Source organism: Melozone crissalis, unplaced genomic scaffold, assembly GCF_028551555.1.
Source record: "Melozone crissalis strain CALT ecotype California unplaced genomic scaffold, PUWL_Pcris_2 ptg000042l_1, whole genome shotgun sequence".
Taxonomy (NCBI): Eukaryota; Metazoa; Chordata; class Aves; order Passeriformes; family Passerellidae; genus Melozone; species Melozone crissalis.
Window position 1 is genome coordinate 52,392,227 of NW_026535820.1, and position 24,198 is coordinate 52,416,424.

The window sequence follows — 24,198 nt, forward strand, 5'->3', positions numbered from 1 at the left end:
GTGTGGTGAGGTGGAGGTTGGGCTCTTGTCCCAGGTAACAAGTGACAGAACAAGAGGAAACATCCCCAGGTTGCACGAGAAGAGGCTTAGATTAGATGTTAGAAAAAAGTTATTCACTAAAAGGATTGTCAAGCATTGAAACAAGCTGCCCAGGGAAGTGGTGGAGTGACTGTGCCTGGAGGTATTTAAAAGATGTGGAAATCTGGCACCTGGGGACATGGTTTAGTGGTGAACGCAACAATGCTGAGTTAATGGTTGGATTCAATGATCTTAAAGGCTTCTTCCAACCTAAACAATTCTCTGATTCTATTCCATGCAACATCACACTGAATAGCAGTGAGGAACCAAGGAGGTGCCTTAGGGACAGCTCACTAAAGAAGGGAAAAGTCTAGAGAGTATTGCACTGGATGTGATTATCTCAGACATGGTGTGAATACACACAGCCTTATGCATATCTGCAAGATCTGACCATTTTCCACTCAACTGAGTTCTTTACCTAATTTCTGTTATAGCATTGTATCTGTGTCTTACAGTGGCACACTGAACACTGGCAACACCAATGCACACAACCAAGCTGATGCCAAAGGCACCACGCTGACAACACCCATTTAGGCTCTGACCCACCGATGCAAAATCAGTGTTCAAAAACAGAATCAAAAACTGCCTCTTTTATACTGTCAAAACAGGTTCTTGAGTGGGATGAAAAAAAACTCAGCTCTGGATCAAGATCTGCTTTGTGACGTAAACTACAATATCTCTTGCTTTACAGCCAAAAGATTTTCAGAATTACTTTACTGACATAATTTTTACTTTTTAGAGTTGAGTCAGTGTTTCCTTAACTTTTGCCTAAGTGCCTTCACTGTCAGGTGTCTTTCAATAGAATGATTACTGCTTTGAAGGTTTTTTTGCCAACCACAGAAATGATCCAAACATTTTACTAAAGCAAGCCATAAATTTTTAAAAATGCTTCATATTTTGCCAAATAACAGCATGGATTGGAAAAATCATTTTCTATTTTTTAAACCACTCCTTCACACTGTGCTCTCTATTTTTTAAGCCATGAAACCTCTGCCAGTTTCTTTCATGCCAAGTTTGCAGAACACCTGCCAGAGTGTGTTCTTTGCCAATAAACAGGATCCATAAGTACCATGATGATCAAAAAAATAATATAAATATCAATACAAATAATTAGTACTGTTATTCTTATTATTAACATTCACGCTTTCTTGCTCTGTGCTCTCATCTTCTGGAGCAGCTGCCTCTAGAAAAGAGCAAGCAAAGAGAGAGGTGCCAGCAGGTGGCACTCCAGAATACAAACCATTAAGCACCAGGGCTCCCGGGACCAAGGAAGCCAGCTCTGCTTGGCTGTCCCAATACACCTTTAGCACCCTTCAGGAGGATTGGTTTAGAATGATCGTCTCCACCTTCCCTCCCCCAAAGAGCAGGGAAAAGAGCTGTCAGTCACAAGTTTTACTTTGGTGCCGGATGGGATGCAGCAGCACACTGAGATGGACCTTGCGCGGTCCTTTCTAGAAGCAAGCAAGAGGCACCAGCACCCCCAAAGCACTGAGCTCATTACTCGCTCCCTGACCAAGGGGAGAGCTCCCACTGGGCCCCTACTGTGGCTTTCCCACCTTGTGCATGCAGAAGTGCCAGCATCTTGCTGCCTCCCACCACTCTCCTACACTCCTCCCAACACAGGACAGAGCTGAAGCAATGCTGGCTTTCACTGCTTTAAGACAGCATCACCAACAAAAACCAAACCCCAGCAATCAGGAGACAAGTTCCTTTGAGTTTATTTTTAGCTGTGCCCTACACACACAGAACAGCTACAGCACTCACCTGCACAGCTAGGAAGTGTCACTACAGATGGTTCCCCAAGGTACCAGGGGCAAAACACCCACCCTGCTGTGAGCCTTCAGCCTTGCCCAAACACTCACACTCCTCCCACAGCAAAGCCAGTCACACCAGCACTTCTTCCAATCAAATACTGACTGTCAGTAAAGCCTCTATCAAAATGTCTCAGCAGCCAGAAGAAATAAATCCACCCCAAAGAGCTGTGTCCCCCTCGTCTTTGCATCTCCCATCCAACTCTTAACAGTAATCACTTATTTTGCTCCTGCTGAAAACACTCCCAACCCTTCAATGTTGAAAACACTGTGCAACTTGAGGGAGATAGAAGGAGGTATCCTTAAACCCAGAAGGATTGTGCTGTTCCCTAAGAAAATGAAATTTTAGAGAAACTGTAAGACAGTTGTTTTGTCCAACTCTAGGCATCAAGCACAGCAGTCAATATTTAGAGAGGTAATGAATTGCTTCATTTGACAAAGATGCAATTTTCACATCGTTCTACCCTGAAAAAATTTAGAGTTTAAAAGTACTGAAGGTTCATACAACTGGGTGGAAAAAAATAAAGCCTGCATTTTTATCAGAAGTCTTTATGAATTACCTAAAAGCTATACAAACATGGAAAATAGCCAGCCCTCTTACAATAAGCAAAGTATTTACTGCTTAAACTCTCCTTAAAGGCAAACCTGTACCATAGGATCCATCTGCTCATGTGGAAATAGCAGAAAAGATCTGTCATAAAGTAATTTCCTTTCCTCTCCTGTATATGTCAGTGGATCAGTGGCATTTCCCTGCCCCCCTCCCTCCAAACTGACCCCAAATATAAATAGACAGAAAACTGGAAAAGTTTAAGGTCAAATCTGTGTATATGAACAACAAATGAAACCAAAGTAATGTGTCCTTCTTGCAGAATAGGCCCCACAATCAGTGCCATGACCTCCACTGTGTTTAGGGAACTCCTTTGTATTTAGAATTTCAAACTCATTTCCTCATAAGCTATAAGCAGCTCTTTTCTTGATGGTGCACTAGTATCAAGCCCATGAAAGAGGCACAATGCAGCTCAAGGCTTATGCTCTGCACACAAGTTTGCTCAAAACGTGTTTTTAGAGTAAGTTATCTTTAATACACAAAGATGGGCTGACAGCATGGAAAGAAGAATGAGGCAACTGTTCATGCTTACTCTGCCTTCCTAGCTGCTATCTCACTGTGGATGTGGACCATAAAATACTCACCTGTGGGAAGACAGATTATGAAGCATAACTGTAACCCATACACAGAGCAGCAATGAAGTGTGTAACTGGTTAATACCAGAAGTATTTCCAAGTCACACAGTTGTTGCTCAAAGAACTTACTTGAATCTCCTGTTTCTTGAATCTCCTGTTTCCACAGATGTCCCTGAACAGATGCACGGATGCTTTCCTCAATATCCCACCCACCTGATCAGGAAGCAGAACTAAGGGGTGATGAGGCTTCAGTACTCTCCTTGCTATTAGGTGCAATAAACCTCCACCTCTAGTGAGGAGATTGCAATTAGTGTAGACTCTCAGGAGCCTTAATGTTGCCAGGCAGCAAAAAGCAGGCAAGTGCATTGTAAGTGGGTTCAGAAAGGCACACCAAATTCTCTGGCACTGACTAGTCAATAGATATGAAAAGGGTCAATCCCTTTGTAAGTTACGTGATTCTGTGAAATTTGGAAGAAAATATCATATATTTAATGGGGGTGAGAGACCAAAGGAGGAACATTAGAATAAAAGCTTCTTGCTTTAAAGACAATAGCTTTCTCCACCTATATTCTTTTTTTAGCTCGATTTTTGCAAAAGAGCTCAGATTTTGCAAGTAGACTTTCAGGCTCCTCAAAATAAAGAACACAGGTGCAAGACACAGGTGTGAGTTGTACAATCATAGGAATAAAGGCATATGACCTCTTGTAAGAAAAAAAAAATCATTAAGTATTTTCATCCCTGTATGTTGATCACCACCCCTCTAAAGAAAGCAGTAAAGGTCACTGAAAAGCACAGGCCTTTGCTGATGGAAAAATGCTATTGTATATTGTTTAAAATGACACAAAAGAAACCAGCATGAAAGCTAGAAAATTAGACCTTTAAAGGAGTGAGCTGAAAAACTCCAACTCAGCATTATACCCTGATTTAAAAATGTACAAGTACAGGTTATGGACCTCTGTGTTCCTCTTCATTTGAAAAAACAACAGTATTATAATTTCATTAAAGGACAGATTTGTAGAGTTGTCTTCTTAAAATTGCCAGTTCATGATCCTTAATTTTTTTGTTCTCATTTCATAACCACCCATTAACATACAGAAGAAGGGGTTTTTGCTGCAGCTCCTCCAAGAGCTACAACCATGAAGTTCCTGTAGTTGTGGGATTACATTTCCACCACCCCTCACCAAAAACAGCCACTTATCTTTGGCTCACACTAACTCCAAACATAAGGACATAAGGAAGGAAAGCCAGCATGTCACACAATCCTAACTTTTCTTCAAATAACTCCTCACTACCATAAGTAGCCCAGCTCACACCTTGTTGTGTCAGGGATGCAGCTGCATCAGAAGAGAACTGCACAGTACATCAGGACTCTAAGAGGTAAATGAGGGAGTTTCTTCCCTAAACTGCTTTTGAATACAGGCAAAATAAACTCTTAAAATGCACCTTTTCCTAGCAAAATGCTTTTCACTTGTTTACCTTGCCTTTTTGCAAAGATCTTCAGGAGCACCAGTATGACTGCATGAATTTATTTTATGCATTCATATAATTATAAATTTATATATGAGTCTAAGGAAGTGTATCACAGATACTTCGTAGGTGAGCATACAATTTCTTTAAAGCTGTGAAAACCAGACTGGGTCCAATTCTGCCAGCATCTCTTTCTGCCACTGGCCACTCCATACAAAGCAGTTCACCCTGAGCTGGGTAAAGTTCCTTTCACAGTAACTCCTCTCAAGAGCAGATTTGAGCCAGACTTGCCCAGGAATCCCTGCAGTGGAGAAACCATCCTGGTCAAATTTCCAAATGCCAACACATGTGACACATGCTGTCTGAGAGAAACAGACCTTCCTAGCCTTTAGATAAAGAGGAGAAAGGCTCAATCTCAAACATTCAGTAAAAGCTTTCAAAGAAGACAACCACAGGATTTTTAAGACCACCTCAAAATCATCCTGACATGCCCTAGATTTCACGATCTATTTTAAAATTCCCTTTCAACCACTATTACTTGTGTTTTCTGTAGAAGTCACACAAACAGGGAGAGTGGCAGCTTGCAAAAGACTGTAAACTGAAAGCCAGAAGATAGCCTGAAATGGAGAGGATTAAAAAATCCAAGTTTCTGTATGCTTGAAGACTTTCAGGAGGGTTGTGTTTCTGTCCAAAGGGGGTTGCTAATTAGCCAACCGTAAAAGTAGCAGTTTTAAGCAGTCCTTGTAAAAACAGCTCACTGGCTATTGAAAGCAAATTTGTGAGTAACACAACTTCACTGAATTCTAATTTGCTATTGCTGACCAGCTTCTCTCTTCTACATATCCTTCAACTTCATACTGACACATCTTCTACTCCACAGATTATCAGTCTGTTCAATTAACACAATTCCAGCATTTCTGCTGATTTCTATTTTAAGAAGGGAATCTCATCTACTTCAGAAAGTAAAATCTGAAGTCTGAAGAGTAGCTTATTCCTGTTCTCAATCTAGCTCTATACCACATGTCAGAAATATTTATGCCAAACAAGAGGTCTCCTCAGGTAAATTGTATCACATCCCCTACTTGCTACACTTTGAACTCACAACTAATTTCAGTATCCTAGTATCACACTTCGTTAGTGTGGGACAAGCCCATAAAAGTGGTATTTTGTGCTTGCAAATTCAGCCATGATGATTAAATAAAAATAGAGAAAAGTGAGTTTTCATGAAACTATATGAATTTTCAAATTAACGCCTTACAAATTATATTAAATCAACAGCTATTCCACCTGTATTAAAGGAAGAGGTACCTTTCTACTAAATAATGGAAATTTCGAGTCCACTATCAGAACTGTGAAATGCCGCTTACTCCAGCTCAAGGTACTGCAGACAGGATAACCCTTGTTTCCAACCTCCAACAGGGACTGGGCTTCCCAGCTACACTGCAGCTCCCACAACCACAACAGCAACTAAACTTTAAAAGAGGAGATGGAAGTCAGCCATGAAGCCAAACCCCAAGGGAAGAATGGGAAATAAAGTATGCTAATTACAGTTCCCATGGGGTATGGTGCTCGCATTCCTAAATCTAACCCTTCAGTTCTGCTTCTCAGTGAAAGGAGATTTGGAAGGGGGGGTGGGGGGGCAGGCTGTATCCCTTCATAAAGTAAACCAATGAACCTTGACAAAACCTTGGATGAACCTTGACAAAATTAGGATGCAGAAAAACTATTCCAGAAGGCAATGCAGGGCAAATCCTCAAACCAGCTTAAAACCAACTGAAGAAGCAAACAGCCTTCACCCTTGCACTGCTCAGAATCTAAGGAGGAGGGATTTTTCTAGGAACATTCTTGAAGCTTTGTACCAATATATCTCTGACCAATATATCCTTTACCATGGAGTTCTTCCCATTTCTGCCTTAAAAGAAGATCGCTACACAGGACTGGATCTTCACACACTTAACTCTGGAGGCTTTAGCTAGTTTGTCCTGGCCCAACAGAAAGGCTTCAGTGTAGAGTCTTCATGGTGGTGCCCCAGTGCTTGACACTGAACTGGAATGGAATTAAGAGAGGCTCATGGCTTCTGGATGCTGCAAACACACTATTTCCTCATGCCACTAATACCTCATCCTCAAGTTAGAATATAAATTTGTCAGGGCTTAGCAATGGGACAAGACAGCCCAAACACAGCAAAGTATCTCATTAAACATGAGGGGAAAGCAATTCTTTTCATCATCTCCAGGATCTCTGTGCAAGTTACCACAATGAAACCACCCCCCCCTCAAAAAAAATATTATTCAGAGAATTAGGTACAAACAATCTAGCCTGATGAAAAAACTAATTATTTCAACACAATCCAATAATCTAGCATATCAGTAGTGCTGATAACCTGCTCTTTTCAATGGCCCCTTGTTCTTCTCCTTACACTGAAAAAAAAGCTATTCCAAGCTGCAATGCACCTGGAGGAGCAAGAAATGCATCTGTCACAGGGCTGGTTCACCTATGTAAGAGGCTGGCCTGAGAATTGCAGTAACCTCTCCAAGGGGTATCTAGTGCTTACTTTCCTCAAGGCAGAACCTCAGACAGATGATAATGTTTAAATTAACCCTTTTGCAGACAATCTTTCAACAGAGTCTGAAGAGTGGCTGCCTCAAAGGGATCTGGGGAAGGTAACTACAAAAGGGAGCTTGTTGACTGCAAGTTTAAATTCCCAGCAAAGATTGCAGCATCGTCATTCAAAGCTTAGGGGGTACTACTTTAGAAGTTGAAACACGCATAGTTGCAATACTGGGTCTCCGATCTGCAATTTAGAAACCACCCTCATTAACACAGTTATGCACTGGAATGAGCATCTAAACTATTAAAAATTGACATTATTGGGGATCTCAGCTTTACCTGCAATAGCAAGATCTAAGCTGGCCTAAATTGAGCTTCAAACAAGCCTTCAGTTCAAACTGAGCTGCATGCAACAGAATCAGGACTTCCTCAAGTCACATGCTGGTAACAGACTCAGTGAACCTGCACAAGAACCTGGGTATGCTCACAGCAAAAGGAAACTTTTCTTCACTAAGGGTGAATCTGACTAAATTACAATATTCTTTTCCCTTATCCCAGATTAAAGTTTCAAGTACCAGGAATTTCAGTAGTTCAGGGGAGCTTCACCAATGCCTCCTCTTTAACCCCATTCCACTTCGAAGTGCACAATTCAATGTCCAGGTCAGAAAGGAAAGGTGAGTGTGAGGGAAAGGAAGCTCCTTTCCCTGCTCCAATCAATGTCTAATTATTTTATATTAAAAATTAATTTGAAAAGGGGCTAGAATCCAGGCAGTCTAATGGATTTATCTATGAAGAGAAAAGCATCCATGATGAAAAGTTGCTAGATAAAGGTGGGAACTCAGCTTCCTTTGGGCTGAGTATCAGACCTAGCCCAAAGAGAGCAAGCCCTAGCTCCTCCAAAGCTTACAACTCCACAGAAGGTACTTAACTCCAGGAAGGAATACAAAGCAGAAGTTCAACTGATTTTTGTGCAACAGAAAGAGGGATACCGACTTAGAAGTCTTCATCTTGATCCTCCCTTCTAGCCAGTTCAAGTGTCTCCTGATTTAGGATGCCAGCCTTTGCAAATGCTGTTCCAGTTTTTCTCTGGGCATTGCACAAGAAGCCTTGTTATATGCATCCCACAGAACACAGAGCCCAGAGGCTTGATACTGCGGTATTTTAAATCTTTTGGGGTGGACCAACTCTGTTGCAAATGTTCCCAAGTTGCTTTAATGTTTTGAAAACCATGTGATTAATGCTACAAATGACAGCCAACCCAACTGAGCTAAACACTGCACATCAAGTACTGTACCTTCCCATCCACTGCCCCCCATCAGCTGAGAGAAGTCAGGAGGGTGCAGGGTTTCAGACACTCATCTGAAGTCACACATGAAGAGTTAGTATAAAGAAAAAATGGAGCTATTCAGAGGCATTTCACATGCAGAAGAAAAAGGTCAGCAAATAAATTATCTTTAGCAAACAACCCACATGCAGTGGGCTTTAGTTTTTGACTTAATACATCTCAAAACCAGGACAAGCTAGCAGACTTTCATGGCAGTGAATGAAAGCCCCACAAATTACCACACTGCCATTAAAAGGTTAAGAAGGGTGGGTGTGAGGAGGCATTCTCTTTGCAGAATCCAGGAGCTGCATCTCCTGTGCAAACAGGAAGCCATGACCTGGGCTGTCCCTCCGGCCAGGAGGCCAGACCAGGACTCACTGGGCCGCCCATCCAATCAGGCAGCACCAAGGCGGCAGCAGCACATCAGCCAGCAGGCAGGATGCTGCAAAGCTCTGCTTAAAAACTACCCTAGCATGGCCACCTTTCCCTGAGCACTGGGCTTCAGCTTTTGAAATAAAAGCACGTGTGACTGTGTCTCCATCTCAATCAGAAGTGTCCATCCACAGCAGACATAAAAATTAATTTTCAAAACAAGACGCTTGATTGCTTTATTGTTATTTCATATGAATCCTCATTCAGAGCCTGGCACCATTACTGCCCTTAGCTAAAGCCACATGCAAGGAACAATACACCAGGCAGCTTTCACTGTGTGAACTGAGGGTAGACAGGAGGGGGCATTTCCTTTGCTTTCTAGAAGCAGACGAACTCCCACTCAATAGTTAATTCAGACTCTAAGCTATTTTCACCAATCACTTGAAAGTTAAATAATTATCCCATTTTAAAAAAATCTAGCAATTATATTTTGCATTACCCCCCCTTCCCAACAGCTATTGCTCTTGTAACAATATTCATCTTGTCCATGATGTCTATTATCTGCTATATAAATATTGATGATCTGAGTAATTGCTGTTCTGTAGATATGCTTCTCAAAGATATAAATTTCTCTGCCTGAAGTAGGCTGCTGACAAAGTGCTTTCCTCATTTTGCATGGCAATGAAACATTACTGAAGGTGTCACTGGGAGGGGGGGAAGAAATTAAAAAAGCAGCGAGTAATAACAGCCTTTGAAGAGGAGAAATGAAGTGATGTTTGTCTGTGCTGGGAAGACCAAATAGTAGCAAAGAACAATAAGTTAGCTAAGCTGGTATTCAGGCAGCTTAAGTTTAGCTTATGCTGTGCCAACACCAAGCACAGCTGAAAAGTAAAGAACTCCTCTGGGCTTAGTGCTGGCCACCACTAAACTGGGCAGGTCTAGTAGTGACATGTTGTGTATAACATTCCACGCTGTACTTATCCCCTGGTGGCAGGGGTTACTTCTTCTAGATCAAAATCCAACCAGAAAGCCAAGCCAAGGAGGAAGCACACCACACTGACATTATGCTGGGACAAACAGGCACCCAATGCCACCCTGTGTAACCTTTGGCAGCACAAAGCCAACGTGTCACACCAAAGCAAGATGGTCCGGGTGCAACCCAACACTCAAACATGGATACCACAGGCACAAAACACAGCATTGCTTCAATATGTTCTTGCTGGTTCAGTGCATTTGCCCAGCAGGCCTTGGGAACAGCCAGGCAGCCTCTGTCTTCCTGCAATTGATGAGAATCACTAAGAACACCCCACTGCACGTTCTGGCTCATCTGATCATACTGCCCTCTGATCTGGCAACCCAATTCTGAGAGAACCCTCCCAATGGCACAAAGCATCACCCTTACAGACTTGAAATTTGCCTTTGGACAGTAAACAATATGTGACAGATGAAGGCTCTTCCTTAGTAGGCACAGACTTCCTACAATATAAAACCTGTGTCTGAACCTCAATAAAATTACCCCTCTGGAATTATGGGTCTAGAGAGCCCATAATTTTTGTCAGTCATGTAGAATTTGGCAAAGTTTATACTAAGAGAATTTCCTTGTAAAAATAATCTGAGGTCTTCACCAATCATTTACAGTATCTGGAAACAAACACTGGACAAAGACCTTTATTAAATTTTCTTTTTAAATCTTTTGAACTTATATATGCTACAAAAATTAAGGGGGAACTGAAACTCTGCCTGATTTACATCTGTATTACTGAAGTTTAGGAAGTATGTGAAGAGGATGGAGAAGGCAGCAGGAGTAAAGATACCAGACTCCCTATGGGAGCTGGAGGCCAGGGCAGGGGCAGGAGGCGGGTAGAGACAGGGAACAAGCAGGAAGCAAGGGGGAACACAGATAACAGGCAAGCAACATTCGGCATGTCCAGAGGTGGAGAGAGAGGAACATTTGTTTGTATGAATGTTTGTAACAAGCATAAGAGGTACATCTGGAAGTCTTATTTCTCTGTTGCCTAGTTCTAACAACTACATAATAAGCCATTTTACATAATCATAGCAGCGACTTTTTTATATATGTATTACATGCACATGAACAGACTCAAAGTAGTTTACTAAAAACTCATGCAATCTATCTTCTCCCTGCAATACTGAATGTTAAGCCATCTGCTTTTTCAGTGGACCTCTTGTCATATAATTAACTCTCCTTCCAGTTTCTACAGCTTGTTCCTTCCCCCATAATTTCTACAATGCTTTGGGGTTTGTATGTTACAATCTCTCATCACAACTGCTGCTCATCTCTGCATTTTGAAGGGAAGTTGCTTCCAGCAGAAAACTGAAGGTTGAACTCTTACCAGTAACACTGGGCATGCTTAACTACTACTAAGCCACATAGCATAGCCTAATTAGTCCAGTAAGTCTTTTTAAAAAAATCCACATGACCTCGGTTCTTACACTGAGTCACTTTGGAGACCAGTTGAAACAGAGCCCTGAGTAATTCTCTAAGATCAAGAGCAGACTGCATTACTTAAAGAGGACTGGATTCTAACTAAAACAATCATTTAACCCCCATCATCTCACCTCCATTTTTCCCCCTCTTCTGTTTTTAAGACAAGACACAATTTAGTGACCTCCAACAAGTAGCTCATCTTAATTACATGGCCTCCTGTATTTCTCAGAACTACTTTGTTAGTGTGCTGATTAGTTGTAACACATGCTGTATGCACATGAAATGCTCTCCTGCTAATGCAAATTACTTTGCATGTAAACACAAAATGCAGGTGAGCCAAACCACTAACTACCCAATTCACAAGCACAGACTTCATACTCTCAAGCTTTCACATGCATATTCATTTCAATGCACTGAAATGTAAAACCCCTTTAAGAAATGTGCCTCAAATCTAAAGTGTTCACATTCCTGAGTCACTAGAAAGTGAAATTAAATTATTTTCAGGTAGTTCTTAATCCCATGTTTCAGTGTGAAATCACAGTCACGTAACTTTACTGAAGCTATGCCTGTCCAGGACATCTTTTCCTGCACAGCAGCGTCTGGAGCATAACAAAATACAATCTCCATCCACCACAAATGCATCACCGAATTTCCTTGGAGAGGATGCAAACCAGCAGCATTCCCAGCTCAGTGTGTTTTCATGAAGAGAGCAGCGAGCTTCATCACAGCTGTGCCAAAGTCGCTATGTCCACAAAAAGAAATGCTTCACTGGGTTTGTATCCGGCTACAGTCTCTCTCACGGAGATATGAAAATGCAATTTCACTATAAAAATAAATACAGAGGGGTGAATAATTTCTTGCACTTGGGCACATGGCCATCTAATTTCACTGCTTCCAAAAAGCCACTGTACTAAGACCTAGGAAGCAGACCGTGTGTGGACTGCAGGACCCTGCTTCTCTAGCTCTTTCCGATTTGCCTCAGCTTTCCCGGGGAGTGCAAGGCTTCCAGCGTAGTGTCTGTGCCTCCCAGATGCTGAGCACCCTTTCTCAGCAGGTAAGGGCAGGGGCACCTCCCTCTACTGGTGCAAGATCTGTAAGGAGGCTTTGCAGTGGCAGCCAAGGCACCAGGAAACAGGGATCCTTGTTCCGTGATGAAGGAAGAGCTAAATTACCAACACTCATACTCAAAGTAGCACAGAGACCTGTGTGGTTTTGGGAGAAGCAGCACGCCTCCTAGTCTTTCCCTTTGATAGAATAGAACTACTTTACACCAGCTTTTTACAGGAAAGGAGTTCACAAGAAGAAATGTTGCCAATACCTGGAGTTTTGTGCTTTACAAAGCTAGCAAAATCCAGTCAAAAGACTGACAGAAAGTGTATGAGCACTATTCTAATTGAGTTTATTTACATTATGTACTTCTGATACAAAGCACCAGCTACCAAATACATCCCCCAATAATTGAAAGAAACCTAATAAGCAGTTTGAGATTCCAGGCAGTCCGCTGAAATTGCTACTCCTACAAGCCTCTTTTTTCTTGATTTTTGGCTACAGAAGGTAACATGCCAGCAATCTATCTTAGAACAGAAGCCGATGAAATAGGGGTATTTACAAAAAAAAAAAAAAGGCAATACAACACAGTTCATGAACCCATTTGCTTACCAAATGAACATGTTTAGCAATTTCCTTCTATGCAGCACTAAAGAAATGCAACTTGCATTTCTTCTATTTATGATTTTTGTGACTTAAAACCTTTTCCTCTTCAGCTATTGCTAAATGGCTCCCAGTTTTCACTTTGAGAATATTCCAAGAATATTCAAGCTCCAGATAGTCTAAACATGTATCCTGACACACAAGAGTAATTCCCACTTTCTAGGTGCACTACAACCAAACCACAGCTCTGTTTTCAAATGAAGTTGATCTTTAAAACTTTTAAAAATGTACTGAAATAAGGCCAGCAATAAATTTGGGATTGCCTTGAGGAGGAATAGGAGTGGTCAGTCCTCTTTATACTTATCTCCGAATGTTGACAGTTTTGTGGGTTTTTTCCTTTGTTTCTTTTGCAGTAAAACTCAGCTGGTTTAAACAATTGCCTTCAATGTTCTCATCAACACAGGAGAAAAGAGGAAGAGCTGATGCAAGAAGCTTTTCCTTTTGGGCAGTTCAGAGCTTTCAGTGCTCTGGCTTGTAGGTTTCTGTCTGGTTGGAGCTTTGAATGGAAAACACTCATGAGATCCACAGGAGGTCACAAAACACTGCCAGAAATCAGATGCAGGTAAGATGCAATAAAGAAGTGAAACAACCAGCCCCCCAAACTATCTGCTCCCTTATATTACTTTTCTTTTTTCTTGCTTGCAAATCTTGCCACAATTGGAAAAGTGGCAAGAAAAGAAAATGTTAATGTGGTCATAGAGTAATTACTTAACTCAGCTTTTGAAAGTACAGTCAAGGACTTTCCTCTTGTGGAAGGGACACATTTCACACAAAGAAGCTCAGAACTTCTGTAATGTCTGGCAGTACTGAAACACCCAAAACCAGTTTCATCCATCTAGACAACTGCATGCATCCCTTTCACTGAACAAGCAAGCCATGCTGAAATATAAAAGGACCTGCACCTTAAGATTTACAAAAGGGGGAAGCTGATACATCTCAGAAGTATGCAGCACATCACACCCACGACTTCAGACCCTCTTGAGGCAGGCACTGCTTTTGCTCAGACACGTGTCACAAAGGAAATGGAGAAGGGAGACTCCCAAACTGTGACGCGGGTCAGGACACTCGAGGATGTGCACTGCCCACTTCAGAACTAAGAGTAGCCACCACCTCTAGTACTAATTAATAGCAAAAAAAAAAAAAAACGAAAGCAAGAAAACAATGAGCTGGAAGAAAATTAATTGGACATGCCTATTCAATACCCTAAACTAGTTTTACATGAACAGCAACTGTGCTGTAAGTTAGAAAAGGATATGCAGCATTAAGAAATTGGAAAAGTAAGCCTACGTTTATGTACCACCAGAATACGAAGTGGAATAACTTGTAAAGTTACAGCAAATTGGTAAATGCAACTTTTTCATACAAGTAAATTTATATAAATCACTGATTTTTTACCAGCCTGTTTTTGGTAAATCAAAAACATCCACATATTTTGGTTTTTTTCCTCCATACATACATGCGTGAATGCCCATACAAAACAACATCTTCAACCTTTTACTTTTCTTATTTTGCCATCAAAGAGAAACATAGAAGAAAGAGGGTGAGAGAAGGAAGCAGAAAAGAGGGATCTTTTTGTATTTTGCTTTTAAATTAAAAAACAATAGGTGGAGTACATTTCTTTGCATAGATTTTTTCTGGTTTGGGAAAAAGCATTTTCCATTTGATTAATTCAATCAACTAAGCATGTGACAAGTATCAAGAACAAACAGTTTTGTACCAAAGAGCCTGGCCCTTTGATTTCAGCTATTTCTAAAAAATGGGTACTTCTATACAAAGAAAGCCAATCATCAGGATATGAAAATCAGATCCCCCTGCACTACACTGTTGATCCACAGCACAGAGGAGCATCTAAGCCTCTGTGGACTGCGTGCCATGGCTGCCTTTGCTCCCATTTGAGAGCACAGGACACAATTAGCATTTTCCAGCTTCTCCTCCCCACTGACACTATGGAACAATTAAGAGCATGAATGAAGGTCTGAGCAGCAGCCCTCATAAATTACACACACACAGAGATCCTTCTGTTTGAACCCAATCTTCCACAGGTCTCTAATGAGAGCCGTGAACACCGTCTACTAATCATCTCATCAGTAATGCAAATAACCATCTTGACCTCCCATCAAGTGCCTCTCCAGCTTGAACACTGTGCCCTCAGACTGCACAGCCATGGGTGCCAAAGCTGCCATGTCCCACTGGAAGAACCTCGGCATGACAATGCTCCGTACCTCCCACAGCCTGCTGAGCACAGCCACACACCAGGAGCCAAAGCAAACCCTCAGCCACTTCTGTCCCTGGCTCTGCACGCCCCCAACAGCCAGGTACTGCACAGGCAGGGATCTCAGATCTCACAGAGGACACCTTGTTCAGCTGTGGCAACACATCTTCAGGCCCCCTAAAACAAAACACTGAATAAGCAACACAGCAGAACGGCTACAGCACAAGCCTGGCAACTGAAAAATGGAAATATGACCTTGGTTTTGACCCCCAGGGACATCACACCCTGCTCTGGGGATGCCACAGCAGGGCTGTTATCCTGGACAAACCTCAGGCTCATCCTATGGCCCCAGGCCCATTTCCACCCCCCATCTCCTGCTGCTGAATGGTCCTTGATACTGGTGCATAATTTGTCATGCCTAAGACTGTGGATGGACCCTGTTAGAGCACTTTGAAATCAAAATGAAAAGAAAGGCATTCTTCTGTGAAACATCATTACCACCCTGCCAGCAAAGTGTGAATTGCAAGAGCTTCCAAAATAAAAATAAATGTATTTGTATTAGTCCCTTACCCTTGGCATCAGTCCCATACTGCCAGTTCTCATAACATTTACAGGGAAACTGGCATACACAACAGTGCAGCAAACAAAAGGAAGTTCTGTGAGAATCAGATCAAAACATACCAAACAGGACTTGATACCACAAAACCAAAGACAAGCTTCACCTGGGCAAGGAACTTGTAGCTGTAGTCACTGACATTAACAGATCTGCCACGGCAGAGGGAAGAAAACAGGCTCCCAAGTATCTGCAAAATAGCATTTTTCAGGTTTTCTTTTAAATAAATAGATTTGGAAAGTATTGCTAAGGGGGGGAAAAAGCTTAAAGGATTTAAATATTCCAAATAACAGTGCCAGTACTTCAGCACCTCTGGTTCTGCTGTGGCACAGCTCAGCCCCCACCAGCCCCCTCCTCCTCCACTGGAAGGAGAGCTGGGCTTCCAGTGCCACTCTCAGCAAATTTCTACTTTCTAAGCAGCAAGCGCCTGAACAAGAGAAACCCTCCTATCAGCATTAGCAGCTGTGCCCACAGCACAAACAGTACAGGCACGTACGCTGCAAAACCTCAGCGTTTGCTTGTGTGTAAACAGCACACTTCTGGAAAGGCAGAGAGAATATTTTCAGAGTAAATACTGCAAAGATTTTGTGTCCTTTAGGATGTCAGAAAGCCGCTGTGATCCACTGCTCATCTTCCCCATTTACCTCCTGCTTAGCTAAGGTGCCTCTAGAACTCACAGGAATCACAACCACATCTCACAAGCCTGTTTTCCTCCCTGCAACAATGGGAGGAACTTTTCCTCTTACAGCAGCCCAGCTCCTTGGTGTGCTACCCTGCCTAATGTTAGCTTACAGACATTAAAATACCAACCAGTTCCAGAGCAGGAAAGGAAGCCAGAGGAACAAATTTCTAAACCTCACCACTAGAATGGCAGCTGCTGCCCTACTTGAAGGCAAGTAGGGAGAAATGGGGGAGGCTCCTCTCTGCCCAACTCGATCCCAGAAATACGTACAAAGGTATGAGAGAGATGGAAGAAACAAGCTAAAGCATTGAGGCAGAAGACCATCTCCACCCCGAATTATTAATTTTCAGAAACAGAGCAGCCCTCCAAGACCCCAAAGATACCTTCCCTTATGCAACTGCAGCTGATGGAAAAGAACACTTGTTTGATGCAGATGCCAGGACTTTGAGACTAGGACTTTAATTTAAAGAGCCCACTCCTGAAAGGTGTCCCTTTCTCAGCTTTTGACCTGGGAGGAAGCAGGAGGAGGCAAGCAAGAGGACTGATGCTTTCTTTTCTTAACCATCTACACAAGTACTTTTTCAAAACATGTAGAATTATAGCATGTTATGTTTGAATTAAGTAGCCTGGGGGGAGAAGGTCTCAGTAACAGAGGAAAGAAAAGCTAGGAAAAATACTACAAAGAAAATTGGTTTATTTAAAACCTGAAGAAAAATGAAACTTAGATGAGAGTGTTTTGGTCCAATCCTGGATGAAGCACACTCAAGTAAAACACCTGCCCAGAAGAAAATCTCATGCTGCACAAAACTGTTACTTGCAGACTAGGCATAAGGGTTTCATCAGCTGAAAAGGAATCTCCCTCAGGTTAAAGGCCAGCACTGCTGGTCACCCACCAGCCAGGCAGCTCCACCATCCTCACTCCTTTCCATGAGGATGAAGGGCACACAGAGGAAATTAAAACTCTAGAACCTAGGTATCCCTTACAGGCTTGAGGACCTTGACACCACAGGTGTTTGCAAGAGCCTTTTTTTTCTCTAGCTGCATCAGGACAGTATTTCAGATCTGATTTACTGTCTAGACACAGCATACTATCACACAGGACAAGTGAAGAAGACTGAGAGCAGCAGAGTGTGGAAAACAGACTGGCCCAATCTTTTTCTTTCTTTTAAAACAGTACAGTGTGCAATCCACATCAACATCCTCACAAAAATGCTGGATCTGTCCTGCACCTCGGAAGCTGGCTGCTGAAAACAATCCAGAATACAATTAAAAACATGGATTCTGTTAACTTTCACTTCCCTCTGCAATTCTGTAACTATCTCATCCATCAATTTTGAAAGAACATTAATAGTGGCATCAGCTGGCTCTCCACATCCTCTGCTGAGCCAGCTTTTTCCACCCCCTGTCCCTGCCTCTAAGCATCTGACCACAGATGCTGTGAGGAAGAGGAGAGGAGGGAGGCAAACCAGGGGCGGAGAGAGGCCAGCAGGGCACACCTAACATGGGGGCCACCCCACAGAGGAGCTGTTTTTTTCCCAGGGGAGCTATTGCAACTTACAGTGCCTGAAGGTCTGCCTAAACATGCTCACTTCAAAAGAAAACCGCACACACAAAATAGAGAGGACAAGGTTCTATCAGGGATTAAGTGAAGCCTATCCAAGCACAGACCAAATCCTAGGCACACAGGCTCCCCACCATCTTCCACAGGCTGGAGATGCCTATGCAAGTGTTTTTTGCTGTTTACTTTCTCTCCCCACAAAACCTGTCCCTCACCTCTTTAAGATGTGTAGATGTCTCCATTGATACAAGCCATTTCTCCCAGTAACCTTCCAGAGGCTTGACAAAGTCCCTGGAACCCCAAGAACTTTCAGGTAATAGCTGAAGACCAGTCCCATGTTCCTGCTAATTGTCTCTCCTCAAACACATGAAGTTCAGTAATCAAATACTGGCTCTTGGACTTACACACAGTGGCAATGCAAGGAGAAAAACCAGCTGGTGCCAGTTTTTAGCATCTGGCTTATTAATTATTTTGTAAAGGTGTACAATCCTTGTAGTCATCTGAAACTTTTTAAGACACTCTGACATTATTTTATTAATCTAGTTTGACATGGTTTATAGTGATCATGGCCATGATTCATACCACAAACTCCCAAGAACACAAGTCTGACTTTTAAATTATTATCATCCCAAATGTTTCACTGCAGGTCAGCCTGGTCTGTTCCAAGACCAGATTTGTTGGCAAGCATATTTTCTTTGCTGGTACATCCACTTTTCCTCATCTAGTAAAATGAAACAAAAAATCTTTAAGTTCATAAAGAAAGCCTATTGTTATGGTCATTTGAACACAATCAGAAATTGTCTACGTCGTCCTCTCTTGCTGCTGCGTGAGGTTGGTATTAAACCACCCTCCTCCCCTGAATAAAGACGTAGGAAGAGACTCGTTGTAAATTGGTCAGAAGACAGAAGTGCAGACATCTAATGACTTGCTGGAACAACGGACACCGCTTTTCTGGAAAGCAGCCAAGTTCACCAACTTGCATTTCAGCTGGAAGCTCAGCCTCTAGAACCTGCACACTCTTTCTTGCACTATCATGCTGCTATTCATTTCCAGAAAATAAAAAAGCATGAGCAATTAGTGTTCCTCACTATAAATTGTTGCAATTCCAGTAACATATTTCACCCCATGGAAGGTAGGTGACATCAAGCAAGATTGCGTACAACAAAATACTGAAGAACAGGGTGGAACACAACATATTCTTTAGATATAAGGTATAAATAGAGTTGGCCTAAAGCAGCCATTTCCCCATTGCTTGATCTCAAAGTATTCCCATAGTAATGGTTGTGGTCTGAAAGTAAGGAAGATGAATCTTTTAAAATGCTTCAAAGGCACTGGGCTGGCTTTCACCTACAGTTTGAACAGGCAAAAATTCAGATCTACACTAGAATCAAGATTGTACATAACTGTGCCAGGCTATCTGGGACCTCTGGAAAATTATAAGTGGCACCAGAAACAACAGGCTAAAGTGATGTTACATGAGAACATGGAGAGAAGCAGATAGCATTTGTTAGGGGAACACAGAAACAGGGGGGGAAAGGAGGGAGGACTGGGAAGGGCAAGTTTAAGAGGACAACAAGGCTGCCTCACAGTGCAGAGCAGAAGAGACACAAACAAGTTAGAGAGGATTTGGGAAGCACCAGAACTCTGCCTACCCCATCCTTAACTGGGATCTGAGGATATCCAGACTCTGAGCTGCAAAGTCCCCCAGTACAGCACCACAACCTGCTGAGCATGTCATCCCACTCCAGCCACTGACCACCATCCATAACAAACAGGGCTTCCTCACCAGGCCCTTATCTCATGGGCTAGAAATTAATGTTACATCCCAAGGGTCTGTGCTCTCTGGATGACTCAGGCCACTGCAGATTCACATGACAAGGCCTAATTTTTATTTATCTCCTGCTTTTCCCTTTGTACAGTTATAAAATTAAACCTAGCTATGGTATTTTTTTAATACAAAGACTGCAAACTTGGTCACTTCAAAATTAGGAGGTATCATGAAGACTGCCTATACAACCTTCACCCCACTTCTGTATATATCTGCACTGACTCCAATTCAATGATCACAAGCCATTTGAGCTCTAGAAATAAACTGCTTTCAAAAAAAGGCAGTTAAGGTTGTGTGATAAAAGCAACGGCTATCCCTCAAACCCTGACTCTCTCAGTGAATGTCAGAAACATTAGTGAACAAAGCAATGCAGGAAGAGAGAGACAACCACCTTGCACGAGGAAGTTGGACATAGCACCTACAGGCAGGAATTACCTCCTCCTTGGCTTCACACCTTTTAAGAAGTTCAGCAAGTCTCTGAAACCAGTTTTCTCTTCAGGTGACCCCTAATGGGGCAGTTCCACGCTCAAGTCAAGGCATTTAGGGCTAATCTACAGACACCAGCAGCTGAGGTTAGCTGTCCTTACACTTCCAGCAGATGAACTGCTACATCATGCCAGGTACTCTGGGATGAGTGAAAAATAAAACCATACCCAAGTATCTCTTTGATGTAGCCAAAATTGAAGGTGTTTCAATCTCCTGAGATTGATTTGTTCTTTGACTTCACTCCTCAACTATAAAAACACAGGCAATACCTGTACCTGATATGCTGCAAGAATAACTTCTCCACCTGAGAAAGCCCTCCAGGAAGGAATTAGCAACTGTTCAGTTCAAGGTCTGGGTAGGGTGTAAAATAAAGATGTAGAGACACATGGAGAAAGTAAATGTGGGGAAGAGAAAATGAATTATGCAGCAATTACCTATCCAGTGAAAAAGGGACTCTGTGAAAGGGAAAAAATGATGCAATTACAGAATTAAAGATTGTATCATAATGCAGATACAAAGGGGAGTTCTGCAACATTAGCCCTGGAACTTCATTGCTTTTGTCCGCCTGATTTTGTAACCCCATTGTTCCCCTAATATCATTATTTTGTAAGCAGTTGAAATGCAACACAATTATGTGATCATATGTTTATATCTTTTCACTATTAATAATATGTGGAACAACCAGCAGCCTCTGCTCCCAACATGATGGATGCCTCCAGCAGATGGCTATGAACAACTGCCTTTCTTCCACCTTTATCTGAGGTAAAGAGCAGGGAGAAGAAAGGGAGCATTTATGCTTCTATTCCATGCACAAACATTTGAGGATTTTGGGGTTGTTTCAGAGGACAAAACCAAGACCTATATCAATCACCTACTCTGAAGCTGATTGTCACAAATCAGATTTTATGAACAGAGGCACTGAGCAGCTGATGTGCTTTGCCCAAGGTCAGAAGGAAAGCTCCCAAGGCCTGGATCCCAAATGACCCCACTAACAGCCTTCTGCCCAAGCCACTGAATCCCTCCTACCTCCACAATAACACTTTTTAAAGTGTAATCATTGCTCCTAACTGCAGGTCAGGGAAGAAGCCCATCATACCCAGGCTGTGTTTCTGTGTTTGTGGGTAGATGCAGCCAATGAGCAACTTCAGGGAGAGCATCAGATAAAATACAACTGGCAAGCAAACATTACAGCTGTATGTGTTCATGCTGAATGATAATTGCTATATTGGGTCTTTTAAGTAAATTACCTTGCATATATCTGACTTCAGGCCAATTGCCAACATGTTTCTCAGCGTCTGGGTCACCCTGCTTTGTGAGGGAAAGCAGCTGCAATAGCAACGACCCAACTTGTTTTATTAGCAAGATGGTATTAGCTGGCAAGAGGCAGTACGTCTGACACCATGCTCCCTATGCATGCTTCATGCTTTTTAAAAAGTCTTATCTGCTTTTCTGTGTCCCCAGCTGCAAACACACACCCAGGCTTTCTTTTAAGTAATACTTTCACCCTTGTCTGTGGGGTGCTGGCAGCTACTACTACAAGATTTACATGATCTTGTGCACCTAACAAAGCAAGTTTCACTTCTATCTTTCCCCATCCTCAGAGAGCAGAGCTTGCAAAACCTACAGCTATCAAATCCTTGAGGTGCAGTCATTCAGAGCCTGCAGTGTCCCAGGCACTCAGGTCACACCAGCTCTTCTCAGTGCATATCTTTTGGAAAAGCTCCACCGTGGAAAAGTCCACTGTGGTTGGTAATGGAAACATTGCAATCCTTCCTCCTTGGCATGCATGCCTCCCTCCTGCTCAGTTCAGTTGAAAAGCTAACAGAGAAAGCACTGCACCATCCCTAAAGGTATAGGGGTAGCACAACACATCTAACAAGAACAGGCAAGATAACACCACAGCCATGTTTCACCCCACATCTGCCTGCTTCAGGATTTCTGAAGCTTGGGTGGCTGCTGGCACCTTCAGAGGAGGGGCCTGCAAAGTCCTGTCCAAGCCCAAGAGTCCATTCTACCATAGTCGTGTACCATGCCAAGCTACTGATGGTCAGAGATGGAGTTTATGGAGGGGAAAAGGGAAGCAAGAGCTGTTCTGCTTCACTAAGTGACATAACCCTAACAGAGTAGAGAATTACACGTGGATGCCAGAGATGCCCAGGCACAGGTTTTGTGTGGGGAAAGGGAATAGCATTTTGCCTCGTTAGCATGACTTGATGCTCCACATCCTCTGCAAACCATGATGGGGAGCCAGCTATGCAGTTCCTCCCTTCACCTCACCTTTGAGAGATGCATCTGGTTTTACCTAGATCTATATGGGTGTTTGAGATCTACCATGGCCCTCTAAGGTGTCACATAATATTCTGACATTAGAATCTGACACTGGTGGTCTCTGCAGGGCCATGCTCTATGCCCCACACCAACAAGTTTGCATCATCTGACAATCAGCAGCAATAAAAAAGGTAACAAAATGCACAGTGGGTGAGGAATTGCATGTGCATGCCATAAATGCTCAACACCTCTGACACTCCTATTTCTACTGTCAATGCTTGTCTTTGCCTTCAGTCCAAGTCGGGAAGAAATGTGCTCACCACATCCAGCACAGCTATACTGTGTAGCACAGACACAACACAGAGCCTGGGTGAGGGTAAGTCTGATTCTCTCAGTACAATGGTGTCCAGATTTCAGAGGCACCCCTCAAGACAGCCATGCCAAACCAGCTGCATCTATACTGGGATGCTCAGCAACACACAAGCACGTCCCTGACATCCCACAGCAGCACCTCAGCCCAAGTGCACACCTACCTAAAGTCACTCTGGGGAGGGAGAGGGCTGTGTGGGAATCCGAGACTGCATTCACTCACAGAAGCTGCTGTGGGAGAAACGCACAATACTGAATGTTACCAGTGTCAAATTATCACTGAATTCAACAGGATGGCTGGCATCAGTGAACACCAGGTTATCACAGTGCCACTGCACACGTGCAGAATGTTTGCCCATGCACACACACCTCTGCTAAGTCCTGCTTAGCATGCATATTCCCGTCTGCTCCAACGCTCACCTCCCAAGGTGTCCTGGAGGTCAGAGAAAGCAGGCCTGTCAGCCCACAAGCCTTCCTAAATCTCATGTGGCTCTAGTTTGACAAACCAAAGGGCAGCCATGCTGCAAGGAAGAGTAACAAACAGGACTCATCTGTGGGACATCTGTGTTCTCTGCCCTCCTGCCCCTGCAGTTCCCCTCAATGCTGCCTCACATCCATCCCTGCCCTGCAAATTGGCCAGGGCTGCAGAGCTGCTGCATGTTTGACCACCACACAAGCAATGCCTGGCTGGACAGCCACTACCAGGCAGAACAGAGAGTAGCTGTAAGCAGTCTAGTTTTCATCAAAGAGAGCACTGCTTCAAAGATTTCCCTGCCACCCACTACTCTTAACAAACACAAGTGGGAAATGAGAGATCTTCCAGACTGCCAACCATTGGTGCAATCTGGTTGAAACCAGCCAAACAGGAGACAAACAGTGCTCATTTCCTGGGGAAACTAAGTTAAAATGAAATAAAATAAAACCAGATGAAAATCATGATGTTTGATTAGTGGTGTTCCCATGTTCTGCTACATCCCAAACAACAACGCCTTGCTCAATCCAGCCTGTGAGCCGCATGGCACACAATGAAGTTCAGCTCTGTAACTACCCAGACGTTACACATCTGGAGCAGGAAGGGGCAAATTTCAAAATTATTTATGTCTGGGGGTTGCCCTGAAGGGGTAATTTCTGCAGCAGAAAAACAGGGCAAGGGGATTTGCATCTGAAAGCAGTGAAATGCTTTGTCAGGGCTGAAGAACTATCATTCAGATCTCAGGGTGAAAGCAGCTCTCCTTCACA

General features: G+C 42.9%; 1 protein-coding gene across 4 annotated transcripts in view; it reads right to left on the reverse strand.

Annotated features, from left to right (window-relative positions):
• Window positions 1–24,198, reverse strand: part of RNF152 (ring finger protein 152) — a 44,243-nt gene that overhangs the window by 15,899 nt on the left and 4,146 nt on the right. The window contains exon 1 of one of the 4 annotated variants that reach the window (XM_054284800.1): window positions 23,124–23,169. The exons of the other annotated variants lie outside the window; for them this stretch is intronic. The gene's annotated coding sequence lies outside the window, so the exon portion shown is untranslated. Of the gene's footprint in view, window positions 1–23,123; window positions 23,170–24,198 lie in introns of those variants that run through there. 4 annotated transcript variants of the gene reach the window in all.